Genomic DNA, 8,352 nt, shown 5'->3' with positions numbered 1-8,352 from the left:
TTTGCTTAAGAGAGACTTCACTTTGAGTTTCTGCATAATATTTTATTAATGTGAATCATATTCTTTTATCTTTAGTCATTGCAGTAATTTAATGTTATACAATAGGTGTATTTCTGTATTAAAAATATTTTACAAATAAAACCACTTTCATGCAAGTGGCTTTACTCCTTAAAGTAAGTCTGAGAAGAAAAATTTATGTAGTATATTGCAATATTAATAAAGGACACTTTTGTTTATCAAATTTAGGTTTTCATTGATTGTGATTGGTTCCAGAGGAAAAATCCAGGTATTATAAAATTATATGTTATTTAAAATTATTTTGTTTTACTGATCTATTTTGATATGAAAAAGAGAGAACATTTCCTTATATAATCAACTTAATTTTTAAAAGCTGAATTTTTAATACTGTGCTCAATTATCAATCTGTTAATTTCATCTTCTAGTAAATTCTCTGCTTGCCTCTACTTACTATCACAATTTATTGGTTCCCACTCTTTTCAGAAGTGTGGTCTGAATTGAAAAGAAAGGTGTAAGTTGTGAACTTCATCATAGAACTTCCATCAAAGTTTGTTGAAGAATATAACTGTTGTCAGTGTGTCACAGAGTTGCCATGGAAACTAGAAATTATGGAAAAAGACAGTCCTTGTTGAGAAAATGTATAAAAATATATGGTATATGAGGTGGTAAAAATAAGTGTTGTAGTGAAATAGAAGGCAGGAGAAAGGGTATGGAGAGCACTGGTGTGGGTGGGAACTGATATTTGTATCAGTTCAGTTCAGTCACTCAGTCATGTCCAACTCTTTGCGACCCCATGAATGGCAGCACGCCAGGCTTCCCAGCATCAGAGTCTTTTCCAGTGAGTCAACTCTTCCCATGAGGTGGCCAAAGTACTGGAGTTTCAGCTTTAGCATCATTCCTTCCAAAGAAATCCCAGGGCTGATCTCCTTCAGAATGGACTGGTTGGATCTCCTTGCAGTCTAAGGGACTCTCAAGAGTCTTCTCCAACACCACAGTTCAAAACCATCAATTCTTCAGTGCTCAGCTTTCTTTACAGTCCAACTCTCACATCCATACATGACCAGTGGAAAAACCATAGCCTTGCCTAGATGGACCTTAGTCAGCAAAGTAATGTCTCTGCTTTTGAATATGCTATGTAGGTTGGTCATAATTTTTCTTCCAAGGAGTAAGGGTCTTTTAATTTCATGGCTGCAGTCACCATCTGCAGTGATTTTGGAACCCAGAAAAATAAAGTCTGACACTGTTTCCACTGTTTCCCCATCTATTTCCCATGAAGTGATGGGACCGGATGCCATGATCTTCGTTTTCTGAATGTTGAGCTTTAAGCCAACTTTTTCACTCTCCACTTTCACTTTCGTCAAGAGGCTTTTTAGTTCCTCTTCACTTAGGGAGGTTAAAAAAAAAAAAAAAGCTTCACTGATAAGGTGTCATTTGAGCAGAAACCTGAAAGGAATTTGGACACTTGGACACAAGACATGTAGGCATCTGGGGAACAGAATTCCAGACTGAGGAATTAGCGGGAGCAAACCCTTGTTGCAGGAACATGCTTGGAGTATTCCTGTTCACAGATTCAGAATCAGGCTCTATAGCCAGAGTGGAGTGACTGGGATTGCTAAGTGACAGATAAAGTTAGAGAGAAGGATCAGAGAACCATGAATGCAATGCATGTAAGTTCTGGCTGGCCTATGTAATGTTGAGTTTTCCCATTAGCAAGATCTGAAGGCCGTGTGGGACAGTGAGCAGAGAGAGGCCACAATCTGACTTGCATTCTTAATGGGTTGCTCCACCTGTCCCTTTCAGAATAGACTGGAAATAGGGAAAGGGGTTAAGAAGCTATTTGAATAATAGAGGTGGGTGAAAGACCAGAGTGACTTAGATCAGAGGGGTAGAAGTAGCAGTCCCAAGAAGTGCTCTGCATGCATTTAAAAGTACTATAATTTTGGAGGCTAGAAATCTGAAATCAAGGTACCTACAGAGTTGGTCCTTCTCAGGACTGTGAGAAAGAATCTGTTCAATGACTCTTGTTTTGGGAGGGTTTGCTGGCAATCTTTGGAGTTCCTTGACTTGTAGACACTTCATAGTGGTCTCTGCTTTCTCTTCATGTGGTGTCCCTACGTGCATGTCTCTGGTCCAAATGTCCCCATTTGTGAGGACACTGGCCATACAGGATTAAGGCCCATACTAATGACTTCATCTTAACTGGATTACCTCTGTAAAGACCCTGTCTTCAGATACAGCTACATACTGAGGGACTGAGAAGCAGTACTCCAGCATTTATTTCTTAGGGAAGCCACAACAATATCATCCTAGGAGGTTCACGAGCAGAGGGGAGAGAACCTCGGCTTTTGAGAGTCATGGAATTAGACTGGAATCCCAGGCCTGTCATTTACTTCTTTGTGACTGAATTCCAGTTATTTCAACTCTTTGAGGTACCATTTCTTCTTTAGTAAAATGCGGGCAAAAACGCCAAATTCACTAAGGTTTTTGTAAATGTTAAATAAAACATTAGGCACTCAAGTGGTAGCTATTACTTAGATAATTATCATTCAAGTAATTATTATCATATGCATTATGGGAAATAACTGCTATGGTCCAAGTACATGTTGCAATATTCTACTATTGCTAGAAAAATAATATAGTGTTAAAGATGACCCTAATGTTTCATAAAAGAATTTGAGTAACCTAAGCTGTCTTAATTTAATTACTATTAATGTCATCATTTCCATGTAATATTGACTGTGGGACTCTCAATTCATCCTTTATTAATCGACACCTGTACTTGAATGCTTGTCCTTCAGTTCAGTTCAGTTTAGTTCATTTCAGTCGCTCAGCCGTGTCTGACTCTTTGTGACCCCATGAATTGCAGCACGCCAGGCCTCCCTGTCCATCACCAACTCCCAGAGATCACTCAGATGCACGTCCATCAAGTCTGTGATGCCATCCAGCCATCATATCCTCTGTCGTCCCCTTCTCCTCCTGCCCGCAATCCCTCCCAGCATCAAAGTCTTTTCCAATGAGTCAACTCTTCACATGAGGTGGCCAAAGTACTGGAGTTGCAGCTTTAGCATCATTCCTTCCAAAGAAATCCCAGGGTTGATCTCCTTCAGAATGGACTGGTTGGATCTCCTTGCAGTCCAAGGGACTCTCAAGTGTCTTCTCCAACACCACAGTTCAAAAGCATCAATTCTTCGGTGCTCAGCCTTCTTCACAGTCCAACTGTCACATCCATACATGACCACAGGAAAAACCATAGCCTTGACTAGATGGACCTTAGTCGGCAAAGTAATGTCTCTGCTTTTGAATATGCTATCTAAGTTGGTCATAACTTTTCTTCCAAGGAGTAAGGGTCTTTTAATTTCATGGCTGCAGTCACCATCTGCAGTGATTTTGGAGCCCCCCAAAATAAAAGTTTGACACTGTTTCCACTGTTTCCCCATCTATTTCCCATGAAGTGATGGGACCAGATGCCATGATCTTTGTTTCCTGAATGTTGAGATTTAAGCCAACTTTTTCACTCTCCTCTTTCACTTTCATTAAGAGGCTTTTTAGCTCCTCTTCACTTTCTGCCATAAGGGTGGTGTCATCTGCATATCTGAGGTTATTGATATTTCTCCCAGCAATCTTGATTCCAGCTTGTGTTTCTTCCAGTCCAGCATTTCTCATGATGTACTCTGCATATAAGTTAAATAAGCAGGTGACAATATACAGCCTTGATGTACTCCTTTTCCTATTTGGAACCAGTCTGTTGTTCCATGTCCAGTTCTAACTGTTGCTGAGTTTTATTGGATACAAAATGATAGATATATCATGGGATTAGGTACTAACTTCAAAGTCATGTTCTTTCGTGATTCATGTGTTGAAGTGGATTAATTGTTTGCAGTTGAAAAGCTAACGAACTGCTCAATAGGACTGAAAAGCTCCACCAAAGTTTAGAATTCTGAAAGTGCCTCCTCACCAGAGGAGCACACAACCAATTCCCTTTCACAGGTCACATTGTCCTTGAAATGGACCGCTACCAGATTTCACAGTCCAAACAAATGATTCTTTGATCTCAACCATACTCTATTCAATCTCTTCCCAGAACAGTAGCTCTAAAAGCATGCTCATTCTCCCCCTCCCCTGCTTTTTTTTCCGTTTCATTCTCTCTTTCACTTTTTTAACTTGTAAGGTTTATTAGTTTTCCCACCAGGATGAACTGAGCAAGACAGCTGCTGGGCTAATACCAGAAACAGCTATTGTATTATTAGTTCAGTTAGTGCATATACCTGTGTCTGTTCATCTACAACCCAAGTTTGATCCTTAGGCACAAATGCTAAATCAGAAATGGAATCGGTGGAAAGGCCAAAGAAATGAGAGAGAAAAAGAAGTCTCTCAATTGGATTTGAAGTATGTAAGAAGAAATGGTGAAGGGGGCGATTGTAATTTGGGGAGCAATTGCAATATCAAATGCACCAGGATATGATTATCAAAAGAAGCAAAAAGAAAACCATCCAAGCAGTTAAAGGCACATGGTTGTATTTTCAGACATTTTACAGAGACTTTTGTCTGAAAAGATGAAGGCATTGGCAAAAAGGCCCTGGCAGTCTTTTCTCACTTACATTTTTCATCTGTCACTATACAATTTGTTTCACACTTAGCTTTTGGAATGAACTTAAAATGGATTCTGGGGCTTCCGGTAAGGGGCGGAAGAGAAAAGCCAGCTGATGTGAAAGGCAGCACAAATCATTTACAGTCTTAACTGTGCCACCCATGTCCTGCTTTCTATTTACCAAGCTGAGTGCTAACTATGTCCATATCTGCTCAACACACTTTCTTTGTGGGTTATAAAAATGTTTGTTGAGCTATTAGCCCTCACAGTAACTAGGATTTCATTAAGAATAGATACAGTATCTGGAGACATCAGTCATAACTCCATTCAGGATACAAACAGCACTCCGAAGAGGCAGAAGGACAGCAAAATGAGAAGATGGTGTACGACCATTAGACTGGGGTTGGAGGAGGAGAAGCAGGAAGGAACTGAAGCAGAAAATTAAATGGTCTGATACTGACTTTGAATAATAGCTCTGGGTGACCCTGAATCTTATACTGGAAGTGTGCACATATTAAAATTCTCCACTGGTCATCCATTTTCTGTGTACACCCCCCATCTCCCATGAAATGTGCTGTTAGATGAGTGGGAAAAAGAAGCCAGTCATTTAAAATACTTTTGGAGGCTCTGCATCCATTTTACATCTTAGTGAAGCTGGGCGATTTCCTCTCCTTTCATTAACTCTTCCAGAAACATTGGCCCTCATGTGGGTCCTTCACTCATCAGAATCTAATTATTGCCATCCATTTTGGTTCGGCTGCCCAGCCCTAGCACTCAGAAAACACCACGAGGGAAATCAGGGTTGTGGAGATATTTGTTAGCACTGCCAGATACATCTCCACCGGGAGGCTATTTTCTAACCCCCTTATTTTTATGAACTCTTCTTTTGTCTTAAAACCACCCATCCTTTTCCATCTTTGGTTATTTTCACCAATGATTTGCCACAATGTGAACCCCCGTCCTAATTGTTGAACCTTAAAATTTGGGCAACAATGCCTTACAGTCACTTAATTCCACTAACAGTACTTTTAAGATAAACACAGCCCGTAGTGTTTGTCTGTTTCAATAATTTAGAGACAAACATTGCCCAAATATTATTTTTCTATTTAAAGGAAGAAGTATTTTTCCTGAAATAATTTCTCTTTAAGATAACTTAAAAATAATTCAAAATTTATCTGAAGACAGAAAATACACCTTTATGGAGAAATATAGGAAGAAAGAACCTGAACTGGACTTTTGTCTTTCAGTTTATTGGGCAATACAGTTCAGTGTTGTACCATTAACATCTAGTCGAGTTATTTTTGATAGAGGAATGCATAAAAACTGGAAATCCAGCATTTCTTAAGATTTGAAAAGTGAAATGCTAAATGTGGAAGAGTCGGCTTTAAAATCGCTTTATTTTTCAAGTAATCATCTCTTCTTATTTGGTTATGACAGATGCAAAGCAAATTATATTTTCTTTTAATTAGGATTATGACAAATTTAAAAAGACTAAACAAATTAGTAAATGATGACATCTGAAGGAAGATCATTTAAAAAATCTCCCAAAATGTCCACCTGATGTGTTTCTAAGTCTCCTTTCTCCTTCCATCTACCAGATCTAGAACCATCACACAGATGCTATTTTCTCTTTCAGAAATGAACTTCTAGGTCATGGAAATACTAACAAGCCTCCAGAGTCCCTTTGTGATGTCTGGTTGTTCTGTCCCTGAGTGGGTTTAATTAATACCCATTGTATTAGTATTTTATTATTGGTGTAACAAATTACCACAAACCTTTCATGATTTAAAACAACTCAAATATATTATCTAATAGTTTAGAGGTTAAAAATCCAGCATTGGCTTCAGTGGACTAAAACTGAAGGTCGGCAAGTCTCCTTTCCTTTCTGGAGGCTCTAGGGAAGAATTTGTCTTCTTGCCTTTTTCAGTTTCTAGAGACTGCCCACATTCCCTAGTCTATGAGCCCCTTTCATCTTTATAGCTAGCAATGGTCAGGCAAGTCTTTCTCTGATTCTGACACTTCTGCCTCCCTCTTTCCCACTGAAGGCCACTTGTGATTTCACCCAGATAATCTAGTGTAATCTCTGTCTGGTCTGCTGATTTCAGTTCTCCCTTTCCCTTGACTGTAAATAATGTATTTACAGGTTCCAGGGATTATGTCGTGGACATTTTGGGGAGGCTATTATTTGACTTACCCCCTCTTAGAGACTGGAAGTAAAATAGGGATGAGGTTAACTCTTGGGATTACTATGAAAATTTCCATTTACATGAGCCTGAGAATTGTATTATTTTAACTGTAATTTAAAAAGTATCTTCAGTACAACTTAAATTTACAAGTAAATTTATAAGTAACTCCTTTTCCTATTTCCTGTTTTTGGCTATGTGTTATGATTTTGGATTGAAGACTTAATGTGATGTAAGGAAACCACTAAGACCTTTGGGGTCAAAATGACCAGTATTCAAATCCCCACTTTGTTACTCATTGAGCCTCAGTTTCTTTATTTTTACAGTGAGGGCTGTGGAAGAGACAGAATTCTTTAAGTTATGCAAATAAAATGTTGCAATATGTGTACTAATAGCAATAGACTGTATAACTCGTATGAGAAGTACCTGGCTCATGGTAGCTGTTTGGCGAATGTCGCTCTTCTTAGTGCTCAGTGTATAAAGAGTGATATTAAAGCACTACCACATTCTGCAGGCCAGATATGATCTGGGGAATTTGAGAACTGATGCAACACAAATTTTGGGTCTGGTTTCCTGCAAAAGCTTGGGGCCAGTTCCAGCCTTTGGTCTCAGTTGGTCTCGGTGAGGTTGTCCTGGAGCTCAGATTGGCAAGCACAGTGACATTGTGATTTGTCCCAAATTGCATGACAGCTGGTTTACTCCCTGGCAGTGATTTCAGTCAGGCAGCATTCAGCCCTTTGAAACTGATAATTTAAGGCTTCTACTTATTTCTCTTTGTCTTATTCTGTTTTATATTCCTAATGATAAATATATCATTTAGTAGAAATGATCTTGACTGGGATAGAAAGAGAAATGCACAGATAATGTTGCATATTTCAAATTGATAATGATTATTTCATAATGTATGGAAAACAATCCTATGTTTCATGAGTTATTTAGCCCATATCTTAGATACAGGAATAGTATATTAGACCTATAAGAGTCATAATAAACTATCATATTCTGCTATAAATAATTAGATACTATAGTTGAATAATGCTTTCTATCTGCAAATGTCCACATCCTAGTCCCTGGAATCTGTGAATATTGCTTCATAACCCAAAAGGGAATTAGATTTCAGATGCAATTAAGGTTGCTAAATCAGCTGAGGAGATTACCTAGTGGGTGGGCTATATCTAATCACATGACTCCTTAAAAGCGGAGAACAGAATAGAGAACCACAGAGATGATCATGTTTGATAGAAATTGAACCTACTCTTGCTGACTTTAAAAATGACTCTGAAAATGAAATTCCATGAGCACGGGAATACAGGTAGCCTATAGAAGTTGGGAAAAGCAATAAAATACATTCTCTCCTAGAGCCTCTACAAAGGAACCCAGATTACCCAGCACTTTGATCTTAGCTCAGTGAAGTCTGTATTGGATATCTAACCTACAGAACTGTGAAATGATGCATTTTTGTTGTTTTAAGCTACTAAATTTGTATTATTTGTTACAACAGCTATATAAAATTAATTTATATGCTATATGTCATAGTAACCTATAGTAATTTATAGGTTAAGT

Source organism: Oryx dammah, unplaced genomic scaffold, assembly GCF_014754425.2.
Source record: "Oryx dammah isolate SB20612 unplaced genomic scaffold, SCBI_Odam_1.1 HiC_scaffold_4, whole genome shotgun sequence".
NCBI lineage: Eukaryota > Metazoa > Chordata > Mammalia > Artiodactyla > Bovidae > Oryx > Oryx dammah.
This window is presented reverse-complemented; position numbering follows the sequence as displayed.